The sequence below is a fragment of the Leptinotarsa decemlineata genome, unplaced genomic scaffold (assembly GCF_025532065.1).
Source record: "Leptinotarsa decemlineata unplaced genomic scaffold, Ldec_3_MD MMD2_tig00004307_RagTag_RagTag, whole genome shotgun sequence".
Lineage (NCBI taxonomy): Eukaryota > Metazoa > Arthropoda > Insecta > Coleoptera > Chrysomelidae > Leptinotarsa > Leptinotarsa decemlineata.
This window is the reverse complement of record NW_027412606.1, coordinates 17,297,439-17,315,160: the sequence shown is the minus strand read 5'-3', so window position 1 is coordinate 17,315,160 and position 17,722 is coordinate 17,297,439.

The following is a 17,722-nucleotide window of genomic DNA, read 5'->3' as shown; positions in this document are numbered from 1 at the left end:
CCCCATCGGTAATCTTTTGTAATGATAGTGACCCTCAAATGAAAAAGCAGTACAAGGTTTTGATTCATCACTTAATGAAATTTGATGGAACCCCTGGGCTAAATCTATGATTGAAAAGTATTTTGATTTACCTAGCTGATCTAGGATATCTGTTATATTAGGTAAGGGATAGGCATCAGCTTCAGTGATATTGTTCAGTTTTCTAAAATCAACTACTGATCTGTATTTTTTTGAATTGAAGGGGTTATATTTTTTGTTTCCCTGATTATCGGGTTTTTTAGGTACAATTAAGATAGGACTATTATAGGGAGAATTGCTGTTTTCAATAATATCACTCTGCAACATTTTCTTTATCTGATCTCGCACTTCATGTTCTTGAAATTCGGGAATTCTATAAGGTTTAACAAAAACAGGTTTTCTTGAAGTTAAAGGGATTGAGTGGCGTATAGCGTCAGTTTGTGTGTGTGTGTCTAATAATATTGATTATGCTGTCCCGTTCTTCTGAATTTAAATATTCGGTTCTTATTTGCTCTTCAAGCAACAACAATCTTTCTCGGTCTGTGGAAGTAACAAAGTTCAGAACATGATAGTTCTCCAAAGTATCTGATTCGATTTTTTCAAAATCTGAAGGTTGTAGCAAAACTGTTTTTTCAGTAGCATTCAAAATAGCAATATTGCATTAATTTTTGTCTACGACACAATTTCCCGTAAAAACACCTGGTTTTATTTCTGTTTGGAACATTATTTTTGGTTCGACACAGTTTATTTTAATTGGTTTGATTACTTCTGTTCTGGGGGGAATTTCGATGCAATTCGTATAAGGGTGAGTCAGAGAGAATACGTACATTTGATTCTGATGTGGTATGGAAAGTATTGACGTTTCATAATCGATGTTTACTTTATGAAGTAATACAAAATCTTTTCCCAAAATTCCATCGCACGGGATTGGAAAATCATTGGGGACAATATGAAATTTATGAGAAATAGAAACATTATCTGACAAAGATATGTCACCGAAACAAACTCCATATGAGTAGACATGATCTTTTGTAATTTCTTCTAAACGAGCTTTATCATCAGTATATATGATACTGTCGCCATTTGTCTGTTGTAACTTGAGAATTGTAACATCACTTCCCGTGTCAACTAACATATTAGCAAATCCGGAATTTGATAAACTCAACGATAAAACGATACTAGAAGAAATACCTCTCACCCTGATATTATAAACGTTTGTTTCGCGTTTGTAACTTGATTCAGAGAAATTAGTGTAAAGATCAGTTTCACTTTCTATTGTAGACTCATTAAGGAGATTTTCATGACTGAAATTCGGTTGCTCGATTAATTCTATAGGAAATGTAGAATGTTCATGAGATAATGAGATATTGTCGTGAATAAATTCAGGTTTACGTGAACTGGCATTTTTTGAAATCGAATCTGAGGACAAAGTATGGGTTGGCATAATTGTGTGAGAAAAGGAATCAAGAGAAATAGTATTTTGGGGAATGGCATTACGAGAATCGGTGAATTGGATATTGTATTGAGAATCAGTGGATTGGCCACTTCCGTACTGAGAATCAGTCGATTGACTACTTTTGCATTGAGAATTAGTGGATTGAATACTTTCGTATTGAGAATCAGTGGATTGAATACTTTTGTATTGAGAATCAGTGGATAAAGCAAGAGACTATATAGCATTTTTCTTATTCAATTTTCGGCAATCTGAAAATCGCGGACTCTGGCTGTGTTGCCGCTTATAGCCGGTCCTTGGAAGTTTCCCGAGTTTTGAGAATGTGAGTTTGATGATATGGAACTTGATCTAGAATTATTGCCCTGACCTTGAAAATTGTTTTGACCATTAAAAAATCTATTGCGCCTATTGAATGGCTCACTCCTTTTTTGCTCTATATTATTTTGCATAGCTTGGTTCCGTGAATTATTATTGAATTGACGCTTTCGACATTGTTCGATAGTATGCCCCAAATTATGGCAATATCGACATTCTGGAGATACTTTATGCACGTTCTCAGTATTAATTTTTGGAGAAAAATTATTTGCACCTCTTGAAAAGTGTTGAGAAGGAGATTGATTTGGCGTTGAATTGAAGTAGCAATTATTTGCTGAGTGATTTGTCCTGCCACATTTGAAACATTTTTTATGTTTTTCAAAATCTCCAAAATTGTTTTTTGATTTGAAATTTCGCTCTTCTTCACATGCTGCTTCTATCGCGTCACTGAGGTCATCAAATCTTGCTGCCTTAACAACTAATTTGATTGGATCTCGTAATCCTTCTACGAAAGCTTTCAGTGATGATTTTTTATTTAAATTTTGAATAGTTTGGGCCGCTGCGTTGCCTTCACTGGCGATGCAGGCGTCTGTTAGATCTTGACAGGTTCTTTCTATTCTATTTGCAAAATCCCTAACACTTTCAGAAAACTTTTGTTTGGCATTTAAAAGTTCTGTTTGGAGTTGACCAATAGTTCGTTTTTCAAGATATTGAGACTAAATATTTTTCAATTCAGCCCATGTATCAAAAGTTTTATATTTAATGTGATTGTAAGCTGGACCACATAATTTACATTTCACAACGTTCAAAAATTAAATTATTTCCTCTCGTGTTCGTGCATAATCGGACGTAACATCGCAACATGATAAAAATTTATGAAGATCATCTCTATTACCATTGAATTCGGGAATCATTTTCAAAGCTAAATCAGTTTGGGATACCATTTGGTTTACAGGATTGTTATCAACTTCACTATTGTTTCTAACAGGCATATAAAAATCAATGAATAAAATTTACAATTTAAAATGTTTCTTACTTTAAAAATTTTTCCTGGTAAGCTGAGTCTGGTGAATGAGACCGGTTGGTCTGCTGAGTTTAATGAGACAGGAATGGTCCCTGTGCGAAGAAGAATGCTGGGCGAAGGGCTTGAAAATCTTTCCGGTCGCTCTGCTGGCTTCTAGGTTCACTTCACGTCTTCTGCTGGGTGTTTCTCCAACCTTTCCTTGTGATGTATGGATCTGGACGAGAACTGACTGGATCAGGCTCTTTCGGTATAAATGCTGCACCAAATGTAGATGGTTCTCGTTGAATTCAGTACAAAGTCGCTCAAAATCAGCGCTAGGTGATCACTGACAGCCTCAGAATGCAAAAAATTCAGCTAACAGCACTCCAAAAGTTCCATTAAAAATCCAAATTATTCACAAATATCCAAAAAAAAATTCAATTCATCCCACCGCTGCCACCAAATTTTGTTGGAGATGATTGGAATGAAAAACTTCAATGCAGAAAAACGTTTCTATTCACCACAAAAACACAACAAGTCGCCGGAATAGATAAAATAGAGTACAGGTTTTGATGAACAATTTACATGTCGTCTATTCAAAATGCTAATGCAAGTGTAACAAACAAAAGAACACTCGCATTTTATGAAGTTCCTTGTCACGTGATCATAGACGCTAGTTACTGTTTTACCTTTCATATTCTAGCCGATAGAAATTAAACAAGTTAAAATGAGGTGATAACGACGACGAACTTCATAAAGTATTGTCAGCAAAACATACATTTCTAAATTCAACCAAGTGATTGCAAGATGAACATAAATAATTCATGAACTAGATTCTCAATAATGAAACAAGGAAATAGTAATGATAATAATAAGAAATTACATTACAACAATCTAAAGCCAACACGTTTTTTATGTCTTTACAATTTCAGCTTACTCACGCAACATCACATCACTGCCTCATTTGGACGTCCACTGCGTTTTACATCACCAGTGTCTCTACGACCACGTTTGAAGTCAGCAGAAAAACGTTCAATTGTTGTTTCTGACGGAGCGCAGTCCTTAAAACAGTTTTTGAATCATTGCTTTGCTTGAACGGTGTTTTTCCCATCAAGAAGCAGTGTTTTGAAAATATCGAAAGTATTTGTTCGAAGGTGGTTGACAATGTTTCATAGTGCATTTCATCAGTTCGGACTTCCATTGTCTAATAGGTTATAAAATGATTAGAAATCGCTGAATGGATCAATGAAATCAACAAAAGGTTAGCTGAAAACAACAATTATATCAATAAAAAAAACTGAAATTGTTATGAAATGAAATACTGGGAACATATTGAAATTGAACAACTAATGTGAAATGAAAATTGCAAATTAAAAAATCGAAAGATTTCACAATGGCTGAAATTATGATCACTCTCACTTTATTCCTGGTATTTTGACGGCATCCAAATGCAGTCCAAATACCAAGTTTTTTTATTTATGTTCAGAAATGGACAATGGAATGAGTGATGCCAAACGGAAAGTTGCTTATGAAATACATAAGTGAGCCATAATTTCTGCATCAAGGATTTGGCAGATCCATGGCAAATAGATCTAGCTGAATTACAACCTTATGTAAGAGGATCCGTTATATACTTGTAGTGATTGATTTTATTCCAAATATTCATGGACAGTAGCGGTAAAAAATGCAATGAAACATGTACTGAAGGGAGCCAAATTTTTTCCAAAACATATACAAAGCGATCAAGGGAGTAAATTTTTCAATACAAGTTTTTCATATCTCATACGAGAATATTATATCAATCATTATTCAACATTCAGCGCTTGATATGATATGATTTTGTTATAATATCGAGTAGACAAAACAAAAAGTTGCATGTTTTGAGGTGTTTGACAATATTTTGATATGTATTTCATCAGTTCGGATTTCCATTGTCTGACATAATATAAATTGGTTTGAAATCCCTGAGAAAATCAGTGAAAAATAAAAAAATGAATTCTGAAAAATAACATCTATATTAAGCAAAAAACTGAAATCACAAAGAGATGGAATACAAGCAACAACCAAAAAATTGAACTAATAACAAAATATTAAGGAAACGAATATTGACAAAGAATAAAAATTGAAAGATTTCAAACCAAGTTACTGCATGACGTTTCGATTGTTAGTATCCACAATCGTCTTCGGGTGATAACTGGACTTATTTCTCCGAGATCTGACTATTCACAGGTCATTCGAGTGCTCTCACCTATCCCGTCTTCCCTCTCTCCGCTTCATCGGTTTTAGCGGGAACTGACCGTTTGGCGGGAGATGCTCATGTATCGCTTGATTTGAGGTTTCCATAGGTTGCGTATCTCTACGCTAGCTTGGCTGAATGCATTGTTGGACAACATATATGCGGCTTCTTTGAATTTTCTTCTGAACTAGTGTTACTCCTTGTGAGTGATTTCAGCTTGAGCCCAATTAACGTTAGTGTTCCCAGGTCTGAAGTAGGTTCTGATATTTTACTTGGATCCACTTCTTCTTATCCTTTCCAACAATCTTCTGATGTAAGGAAGTACAAGTACTGGTTGCGGCGGCTTCTCTTCCTTGTGGGGCTCTTGCTGTCTTCTAGCTAAAGTCTGTTCCACATCACTTTGGAGTAACCATTTCATTGAAGGTAATTTTTGATGATGCCTAGTTACTTTTCGAAATCTTTCTTCGTATTACAAAATCCGAAATCAAGGTTTACTAGAGTCTTGATAATTCCTATCTTAGTCGATTGATGATGGTTGAATTTCTGGTTCAGATACTGTCCCGTGTGAGTGGATTTTCGGTATACAGATGTTTTCCATTCAGTGTCGGTCCTCTTCATCAATACGTCTATGAATGACAATCCATTGTGGACTTCCTTCTCCATTGAAGTGAAAGTGATGGAAGGACTTACGTTGTTGATGTGATGGAATACATAACTGAAAGATCATTGGAAGTTCGCATTGCCAAACACAAGAAACAGACACAAGGAGGAGAAACCAACAAATCGGGAATAACAGAGCATGTTTGGACTCATCAACATAACATCAGATTGTCCCAAGCTGAAATCATCTACACTGGATTAGGAAAAAATTCAAAGAAGTCGCAGATATTTTGTCCAACAACGCATTTAGCCAAGCTGGCAAAGAGACACGCAACATATGGAAACCCTTTATCAAACGGAAGACGGCCAACTCTTGCTGAACGGTCAGCTCACGCTAAACCGTGAAGTTGAGAAAAGGAAGAGGAGATAGATGCGAGCATTCAAATGAGCTATAAATAGTCATTTCTCGGAAGAATACGATCGTGGATAGGAACAATCGAAACGTTTTGAAGTAACTTGGCTTGAAATCTAATAAGTCTTCTATTTTTTATTTTTTATTCTCATTTCATGTTAATTGTTCAATTTTCGTTTATTGCTTGTATTTTATTTCATTGTAATTTAAGTTTTTTCCTCAATATAATTGTTGTTTTCAGCTGATCTTCTCTCAATTCTATTGATTCTTTCACGAATTTCGAATCATTTCATGATATTTCAGACGATGGAAGTCCGAACCAATGAAATGTTATGAAAGGATTGTGAATCTTATTACAATAACTCACGAACTCATGAGTGGAATATCATGAAATTTCAACAACTCTCTTTCGAAGGTCAATGTCAGCGATGAATGTAATAAGACTACGCCAGGTAGTATTTGAATTTGAATTTTGTTGTTGAATGAACATTTATGGATTGTATACCAGTTGTACGATGTAACTTTTTTATATCTACTCGATATGATAAAGAGAACATCAAACCATTTGTGATGCCTTCATTCTGCTGAATGTCGAAAAATGATTGGTATTATATTGTCGCATGATAGATGAAAAACTTGTATTGACAAATTTTCTCATTTGATCGTTTTGTATATGTTTTGGAATAAACGTAGCTCCCTTCAGTACACGTTTCGTTGCATTTTTTACTGCTATGTACATAAATATTTGGAGTGAAAATTATTCACTCCTTGGTATCGGTATCCTTTGTTACTTCTTGCATAATGTTGAAATTCAGCTAGATCCATTTGCCATGGATCTGCCAAATTCCTTGATGCAAAAATCACGACTCACTGTTATATGTAATGCATTACCAACTTTCCGTTTGGCATCACGTATATCATTGTCCATTTTTGAACATAAATAAGAAAAAATGACCTGATATTGTGTCTGTATTTGGATACAGTGTGCTCAGCTAACTTCAACGATACCAATAGTCGTAAACTGACAACTGACGGTGGATTCCTGTGAACATAATCCACAGGTTTGGAATTATAGACTTTTTGCATTCTCATTCGATTGAGTACTTCATCAATTCCAGTTTTACTTCTCATTCGATATTGATATGATTCTAATAGAGGTTTCATAACTTCTGAAATATTTTCAAAATTCATATTTTTGAAACCATTCTCCAGCTGATGTTATTTGTGAGGGGCATTCGTTTATTTCAATCTTAGAATATACTATACCAGTTGAAAATTCATATTTTTTCACGTTATTTCATTTCAAAATGAAAATATTTCATCATTATTATTCCATTTAACATACTTTGGACTCCTCATTTCTAGCTTTTGTGTTATTACACAATAGGTACAATAACTAGGTACAAGTATTGCATAGGTACAACAAGTATTGCATCACATGCTACCTTTTGACATGTTTTAAATATTTTTCCATACACTTCCGAGACTTTCATTTAGATTAAATGAGGAGTCAACATCTGAGGAACTGATGCCAGATGGTATGATGTTTGAATTAGAGTTGTTGCGAATTCATTTTTTATCATGCTGTTCCAATATATGGAGATGTTACACTATCAACAAATCGATTTTTTCATATTGGAGTACTGATTGGATAAATTGGGGTGAACGAAACATTTTCTTGGTTTGTTGATAGCACTGATGTTTTCGAAGCAGTATTTGATGATGAAACATTCAATAGTTTGTTTATGGGATCATATAGGTTTTAAAATGCCATTCGAATTTCTACGTGGCGAATTCAGTTGTGTCAACTAGTTGACGCCTCAGCCTTTGTGGATGACTGCAAGGCTCTCTTCAAGCGTATATTTCAGAGTGCTCTAAAGAAGGATGAATCTATCAAGGTTAATACCACCTTATGCGGAGAATTTGAGATTGTTATGGAAGATAGAGTACTGAAGGAGTACAAGTACTCCACTACTACGAATCTCTCATATATAGAGACACCTTCCTCAACGATTAGTTCGATGAAAAAGTTACGACACCAATACTTAGAGAGCTCGAAAAGTTTCAAGAAAGGGACAGCGACAGGGCCTTAAAGATCTTGGGTATGAATATCAATAAGTTTAAACCACAGCTGGAATCCTCATCCATAGATCTTTCCCTTCAAATTTCGCTGAAAAATGCTTGCATAAATGTGAAAAACGCGATGAGGTCTACTTTGCGTGTGCTGTTACCCCAGCAATTTATCCTGTACAGAAAACTGCTGGTCGTACTCTTTCATATCCTCATCATTCTGAAGCATTGGAATTTGGAGGGATTCACTTCCCAATGACTGTTAGACAAATTCCGAGATTTGAAAAACTGAATGATATTGCCGTCAATGTTTACAAAATAAATGTGAAACTTTCATTACTCTACCTACATATTGTCAAATATAAAAAATGATCATGAAATAATTCAGATTCATTTAAGTAAATACATGAATTTAACGATATTCCAACCTCACTTCAATATTTTAACACAAGAACACTCAGTGTTCAGAATTCCATCTTTTGATATTTTAAGTTAATAGACATCGAAATTGATCCGATCACAGGATATAAAATATAAAACAATTTCCAAATACGCAAACTTGACACAGATTGCATGCTGTGCATTTCACCTCAGTACAGTGTAATACCTGGGGTGTTATTTCAGACTATTACTTATTTAAATTCCACCAACTGTCACCAATAAAAATAAAATAATAAAAGGCTTTCGCTGTCACCAGTATATCACCATTCCGCAGGGCTGCCGGATTCGTGCCAAACGCACGAAGGTTGGTCTTTTGAACCTTAGTTGAACTGAGGGTTTTCCTTTTCACGTTCCTCCTGTTGAGGTTGAAGTTTAACTTTGTCAGCTGAAGGCCGATTGATTATTCAATAGGACAGGGACTTACTCAATTTAACGAGCCAATAACGAGCGGTTATAGATATGTTATCAAAAAAAAAAATAATAATTGTCACCAAAAATGAATAATAGCTATAGGTTGCAGTGAATTGGCAATTATGAGCCTACACACTTTACCATAGTATATAGAGTAAATATATACACAAATAAATGAGAAAAAGAAAAAAATTCATATAAACCCCTTGAATATAAAACAATACAAGAAACCCGAAGAAACAAAATTATTCGTAACACAAATCCCTCCTATGATAAATAATAAACAAAAATTAGATAACTCGTTATCAACTCGAAACACAATAAATGGTATTGCCTGTTAAAGTAGGCTTCAACCTCAAACTTGAAATTCTATCTTGACCAAAATAACAAAAAGAAACTTTTTATAGGCTTGCCTGGCCGCCGTACTAATATTGACTACCTATCAATTATTTATTAATGAGAGTTTTACTCTAAAACAAAAAGGAAGTTGTATAATTTCCTTGTCTTTCTTTTCGACGTCTATGCCTCAAAATAACCAATAACACACAAAAATAAAATTCAAAGTGACAACCTCTCTCAATAAGACAACATGGGTGTTAGTACAATTTAAAATTGACTCATGATACTCCGCCTATCCTGGTGTATTCGATTACCCTAGCTGCGCCAGTGGTCTGTCCGTCCTGTCCAGTCCTGATTCTGTAATCCTAACTAATGCCACAAACAAAACACCAAGTTTTATTTACCTAACCGGCCTAACGCCACTATACCGCAAGATTCACTCCGTTGCCCCGAGTTTATCCAGAAATCACTATTTCCAATTATTTCTTTTATTTACTCCCGTGTTTTGTTTTCGGAGCGTGTACCACAAACTACCGCTTATTCCGCTTACTCCCGTATCCCCCTGACTACAATTAATCGCCCGGAGTCTCGCTAAGTACCCTGTATCGCCCGGAGTCCCGCTAATTACTCTTCTTCCTCAGCGTCTTCCGATGCACGTCCCGCTAGCTACTCGTCTCCCGCTGACCACCGTGTTCCTCTAACTACTGTCCAAGTTCCTTTTTTTTCCGGTCTCCCGCAAAAACCTCCGTACCCCCAGTACCGTCTTCAACAAAAATAAGTCCTTCCTCTTAACTTCCCGTGATTGGTCATTCCCGACGGTCTTGCTAGATTATTTCCCATTACCCTTCCCATTTGAAACTTGTATCATTTTTCATCGAACGTTATTGGTCAACCTCTATATTTGATAAGCTGTGGTTCGGCCTATTTAGTTATGGCCGCTCTTTTCCGAGTCAACAAAATTAACCGCAAAACCTTAGGTCTGCGGTTTCTCAACCGTTCCCAAGAAACGTAATCATGGGCACATGTAATGTATACGGTTATTTGGGTTACTCTAACTTACATGGCGGCGGCAAAACCGACAAAGTCTTACAATCATATATTATATTCCTCCAGACGCTGAGTCATCATGAGAGCATTTTCTGCCACTGGGTTCAATGTGACCGTTAAAATGTAATCGCGAAAATGCTTATCTAAATATTGAACTGACCCGGCAGAGAGATGCTGTTCAAAAAATGAATTCTTATTTTCAAGGGATTAAATTAACCTTTTCCATTTCCCTTATAATGGCAATTATTACAACAGTGACCGGATCAAAGTCGTAATGTCAGCGTATAATTCTTTATAAATATTGAGGGAGGTCAAGATCATTTAACAGTCAACAGACAGTATTCAGTATTCATTTGAGTATCGATTGATCATCAGCAATGCAGCACATCTCCTTCTCTTCGATCCTGCTGGGTGGCAGTATAATGTAGGTTTTTGATGTTTTAATGTATTTATTTTCTTTAACTTTTGAGTATGAGTTTATTTTTTCCATTTCTTCACAATAAATATTCAATTGAGTTCTTGAGTAGTTCTTTTATTATTTGGATGAATGAATGAATGGGTGAAACAGCAAATAAAAATCCTTTCGTTAATAGCCAAGCGAGTACTGAGTTGCCTGTGAAACTAATTTTCCAATACAAAAAGTTGAATTTTTTGAGTATGAATAATATTTTGTGGTAATTAGCTAAAAATTGTATTTTTCTTGTGTTTCACAATAATGAGATAATTTAATAACTGTTTCATCCAGTAAAATTACAGTTTTCCATTATTTTAAATATATTTCAAATACATGTTTTTTGTTGTTGTTTGATGATTAGTTATGAATGTGTTATGAGTTGGTTTTTGTGTTTCAATTGTTTTTTAAATCCATATACAACAGGTCATTGGAACATAGTTTATCCTTAACCTATTATTTCATTAAATTTTCCATGTTTCCCTTCTCCTCAAATTATGAGTGATACACTTTCTAATAACTGTTCATCAGCTCAGAAAGAAAAGTATTACTGAAGTTGAGAAATCGTAAAGAATATATGTTCATTCAGCTTCTTATGATTGCCAATGGAATAATTTGACAATTTTTTTCATTTCAAGTCTGTAATTTTCGAGATTATGATCAGTACATCTTCCAATATCTGTTTCATCAGCTTGGAACTGTACTGTTGAGATTGGCTAAACGTATGGAATACCTCTTCATCCAGCTCCGTACGATTACACACAACATGATTTCGAAATGTTGCATTCGTATCTGATTTATTGGAATATAAATGATACACCTACCAATATCTGTTACATCAGCTTGGGAATGTGTATCATAATATCAATTAGTTGGATTCATAAGATATTCCTTGTTCCCAATCATCCTTTAATAATTTATTGGTAATGACCTAGTCGTCGTCAACGTCAGCTCATTAAGTAATTAATATATTTAATATACTCAATAGGAATATTAACATAAAAAAGATGTTCATTTTTGAGTTTTATTTACTCTCTGAAAACTGTTTTTTCAATATTCTAACTGAATTTTAATAATACAAAACATCTTACACTATGCTGAGATAAGGAATGCCAGCATGAAAAAATCCTCATTTTTGACATACAGTATAAATATGAACCCTTGTCGATGGGTTTATGATGTTGTTTTCGATACAGCGCAAGGTAAAATATTTTTTTTAAACTTCTCAGATTTACTATTTTCAGTAAATTCTGGGAAAAGTTTTATTTCAATTTAACCGCCAAATATTCAAACTTTTTCCTTTGAACTTGAAGAGTAATAATTCATTTGCTATAAATAGTTATTGCGAAACTGATATCAAGAGGTTTTAAAAGATGATGGTCTTCAAAATTTTTATTGAAACATGTTTTACATGACAGTGTTACACTTCATACATACTTACCTCTCTTTCACAAAAAGTTTTGTTCTCAAATACTATTGCTCAGTATTTTTTGCATAATCTTGAGCGCCACACCTATAACAAAATTAAATATGTTAAATTATGCTGGGTAGAGCATGTCCAGAGTACATATAATATTTAATAACAAATTTGTTCATCTAGATGGATATAAGGAAAATATCCAGAACTGTGAATTGTTTCATGAATGAATATTCTGACTCAAATGACTTGAACATATAAGAATCCAGAATAATTGGAGTACAATAATTAGAGAATAGTAATTAAATGAAAATGCAGATACAAAATTTTTTTTCAGTTGCAATTAGTTTTTCAAATACAATTTCACATCAATTATTTGAGGAAAAATATGCAGTAATTACATAAGGAAAGAATCATAATAATAATGAATGCATTATTGACACACCCCTTGCCAGAAGAAGTACAAACAATTCAATGTCACCAAATAGTTTTATTATCATTTTATTTTGAATGAAAAGTAATAGGAAATAGCATCTCTGTACTTTTGTGATCTCTGCTTACAGTACTTTCGATCCTAAGAAAAACTACATACTGAGAATTGTCAGAGAATCAATAAAGCAGCCATCAAGATGCTTAAGGAGGGTAAAAATATTTTCAAGTTCAAGAATCATAAGAATAAAGAAACGGCCTCTTTCGTCGTGTCAAATTGGAATACGTTTTGAAGCTCACTGATGATCCTAAAAAACCACAACATCATATTCCGACAGCTGTGGGTTACTACTTGAAGTGCTCATACAATGACACTCTTCTATTCTATAGGGCATACCGTGGAGAGGATTGTATGCAATGGTTTGCTGATGAGATGGGTCAACTAGCTGAAGATATGGCTACAGTGATTTGGTGTCCATACGACATTGATATGACTGCAATGCAAGAAGTTGAGTTCCGGAGAGCTACACACTGCCACAACTGCAAAGAGCCCTTCACTCACGAAGACATGAAAGTACGCGACCATAACCATGTCATACCATGTGATACCTATCGTGGCTCCATGCACGACGGGTGTTATATAAACTACAAAGATGGCCATGTAGTTCCCGTAGTCTTACACAATTTGTGTAGCTATGATGCACATTTTATTATCACAGATACTGCATCTAGAATAAGATAAATTATTCACCTTCTCCCCACCTGAAGAGAAAAGTACATTCTCCTTCACGAAACATGTAGATGAGTGCAGTTTTGATTCATCGATTCATCACGCTTTATGAATTCAACGCTGTATATATAAGCATCATACTTGACAGAGTTTCTCAATGTAAAGGTTCCGTTTTCTGACTTATCAGAAGTCTAAAAAGGGGGTCATGCCTTATGATCATATTGATTACGTCGATATGTTTGATGAGTCTTGCTTGCCCTCTATTGATGCATTCTACAACAGATAAGAAGATGAGCCCTGCCCTCGTAGACTACATCAACGAGCTCAGGGTGTGTGGAAGATCACAGATCCATACATGTTTCTATTTGTTTAACGAAGGATTCGAGGTGGACTTAGCCAATTCTTTTCGAAGAGGAAAACTCGTAAGAACAATAAATATTTGAACAATCATGACCCTTCAAATTCTGACACATACCTTATGTATTTCGACCGGTATGGGTGGGCGATATCTCAGTATTTTCCATATGATGGGTTTAATTGGCGTGATACCAATATTGACGTCTCGTCAACACGCAATGAGAGCGACGTGGTATATATGCTTGAAGTTGATTTGGAATATTCTGAACATCTACATAATTCGTGCAAACAGTTACCATACTGCCCTACACATATAAATCCAAAAACGAAGAAGCCTCCTAAATCGATAAAAAAAACCACCAAATTGATGACTATCCTCCATCACAAAGCAAAATATGTGATTCATTATCGCGCCCTCAAACTAGCTATTGCTAATGGTCTTCAATTCAATTAATCACCACGGTTGAAGACCTATATTGATTTGAATACTGAGTTGCGGAAAATGGTTACGAATGAGTTTGAAAAATACCCTCTTCAAGCTAATGAACAATGCAGTATTCAGTATAACGATGGAAGACATTAGAAAAAGAGCCAACACTGAACTCCTCACCAAATGGGCTGGTCGCTAAGAAGCCGAAGCCTATATTTCCAAGCCAGAATTCAAAAATTGTATGATTTTTAACGAGAATTTGGTGTAAGTCGAACTGAGGAAACTGCAAGTTTATCTAAATAAATAGATACAAGTAGGACAGACTATCTTGGACTTGGCAAAGACTACCATATACGATTCTCATTACGGCTATAAGCGCCATTGATTCGGAGATAATTGTGTAATTCTCCACACCAATACAGATAGCCTGATTTATGAAATATGCAATCAAAATCCTTATGAATTTATACTTCAAGATTATTACAAATTCTCCAATACTACGGATTATCCTTCCAATAATCAGTTCAAAGTTCCTTTGGTGAATAAATAGGTTCTCGGGATGATGAAAGATGAGAATAACGCAGTTCCGATGACTGAGTATGTAGACCTCAGATCGAAATTATATTCAACTAGGGTGTTGGTGACGGAGGATCGTATCAATAAGAAGCAGCAGCAGTTGGTAAGTGATGGTTTTGATGAGGATTGAAATAATCTCATGCTTCTGTGGCGAAGAATTAAATTACGGTCAATGATTATGTGAGTTGTTTAGATAATTGGAAGAATATGAGTGTCACACAAAATTTAATTCGGTCCGATGAACATCAAGTACATTCAATCACCCAACATTGTCCTCAGCCCTGAAGATGATAGACGTTATATAATTCTCGATTCACACGAAACGCTTTCTTGTGGTCACTTTTATATTCTTCAAACATCAAATGCTATGGATATCGACGATTGACCCCTTTTGATGATTATTAGTAGATATGTATTCGGCTGCAGTTCAACTGAGGAAATATGTTTTCATCAATAATGAAAGTTCAACTAACCACTTCATATTATCAGTAGATTTGAGGTATAGAGATTCAAAAAACTTTGATAACAAAATGTCTTGATACTTGAAAACTGTAATTGTAAACACTTTATTGAAATGATAAGATGTCTATAAATATTTTCTAGTATAATATTTTTTGAATTCATAAATGATTCCTTCCTACGTTAGGAACTTCCAAACTCATCTTCCTTTCTGATTCAACTAACCCTCACTCATAACTAACATGATGCTAATTACAGTTTACAAGCAATTTTTATCTATTCGAAAGGAAATATTTCGCTCCTCTACATGGTGGCGCTCTTACGAATCATTATGATTCCTTCCAAAGTGAATTGATTTCATATTTTTCTCAATATCCTAAGTGAAAAGTATCTGTTCTTCACAGAAAAAGATACTGACGCGTAATGAGATGAAGATGCGCCAATTTCAACACCATTTTCCGAGACACATTACATTGCAAATCATATGATCAATCACATTTTAAATGTTGTAGGGAATTCCATTTTTCTCTAAGTCCAACGGAATTTTGTTTCTAGTTTCTATCATAAATGGCATACCGCCTTTTTGTTACACGTTATTACTATTTTAAAAATGTATTTCAAAACAGTACGTCACTATGTATATGATTGAAAAATATATAGCGATAAGAAAACGTTTTCTCGAAGCGATTGAATTGTCCCAAATGGCCATTTCAATGCATTGGAATTTTATGAAGATTTTTAAACGTTTTTCGTGAAAAAAATAAAAAAATTTTTTTAGATGCGAATAAATTCTCAAAAATGACTATCATCGCATTATTATCGCACGACAAAAAATAATTTCTTTGTCGCTATGATAGTACACTTCAAATAATCCACACTGTATACGGAAAAAATCACACGTTGGAATGCTAAATATAGTCCCTTTCTTTCTCAAACGACACCCCATATACATTTTTCTGTTATGTTCACCTCCTGCTCATCTTCTCTCGAAGATGTTAACTTGGTTAGTGAAGATGCGGTTCAGTATCCTCCTGGCATTTTGGATCGCACGTTAAAACGTTAGGCCCTTCCAGTCACCGTCATCGTCATCTACTTTTTTTTAGTCGTGCCGTGTCCCCAACGCTCCATGTTGCGCGCGCCATCTATGTTTTTTCCTTCGTCATCTTCTGATGATGTCAACTTGCCTAGCGGAAACGTATTTTTTGTGAGCTTTCGTGATTTAGATGACCGCTCTTTCGTACACATTCATATAATTTTTGAGTAAATATTCTATATTTGTTATATTCAGTAACTCTGACATAAAAAATGAAACAGCTCACATGAGTGGTAAAAAACATTTCATTTCTCTTCTCTTCATTATAATTGTGAAAATTTGTGATACTATTATGTGTAATGAGTAAACATGATAGTATCACAAAATCTAATGCAAAAACAATATTCATTTCACTTTCCATATTCTCCTCAACGTTGCCTATATTGAACATATTCGTTTCTCATATGTACACCGATTAAGTTGAATAACAATCTCAGGTTGAATACATCTTAACGAATATGTTGCTACTGTGGGAAGTTGTCTCAAGGTGTAGTTCAAAACACTGGCTCCTTGCTGTCGATTTATTTTTTCATAAACCAACTTTTCATGGTTTTACGATAGACAAACTTCATTTCATTTTTTCGTAACCTCAGTTTTATCATCAAATCGCTAATCAAAAGTATATCATACGTCATGAATATAACCGAGACACGCCCCATTGCCCCATTTTTTTCACAAAACAATACCCTTGATATGCTCTTATAAGAAAATGCATGCTACATACCTTGATTTCAATTTTTTCCAGTAAAAAATGTGGTGTTAAGAGTACCCGCATCATCTTCTATCTTCAATTATCACAAAGCTAGCCTCCTATGTCGTTTACACTTCTGAAAATGCTCAAATATGTTCCTTGCTTTCGAGACGAATAGATTGATGCGAAATTATCGAAATGAGACGAACGGAAATAAAAACCAGAAATGACCATTTTATTATAGATTTCAACTCTCTTCAATATGAGCAAATTTGCAAATTTGTCATTAGTTTTTTATGTCACAATGGTTATGATCCGGTAGGGATGATGAATGGTGCTATCTTCCTGGCATGTTGGATCCCAGGGTGAAACGTAAAAAATAAATAAAATGAACAAAAATTAGTACTAAAGTTTAACCTACACAAAATATAAATAAAAGAATAGTTTCAATATTATTTACTGAACGTTATTTACACTATATAGGAGAAAAAGATTTATATAATTATGAGAAAACTATGGATAAGTACTAAAACAAAATGAAGGGATTATTTCTCTGAGTAATGAAGTAACTTCACTCAGGTCATAGGTATACCTTGCCTGATTTCTACCAGATATGCTATAAAACCAACTAAAATACAACTCTGAGAATCTATCAAGAGACCCACTTAATCGCTCCTACCTGTATAACGTAGGAAATTACTGTGACCTATAATAAGCTAATAAAATTAAAAGGGAAGCCGATTC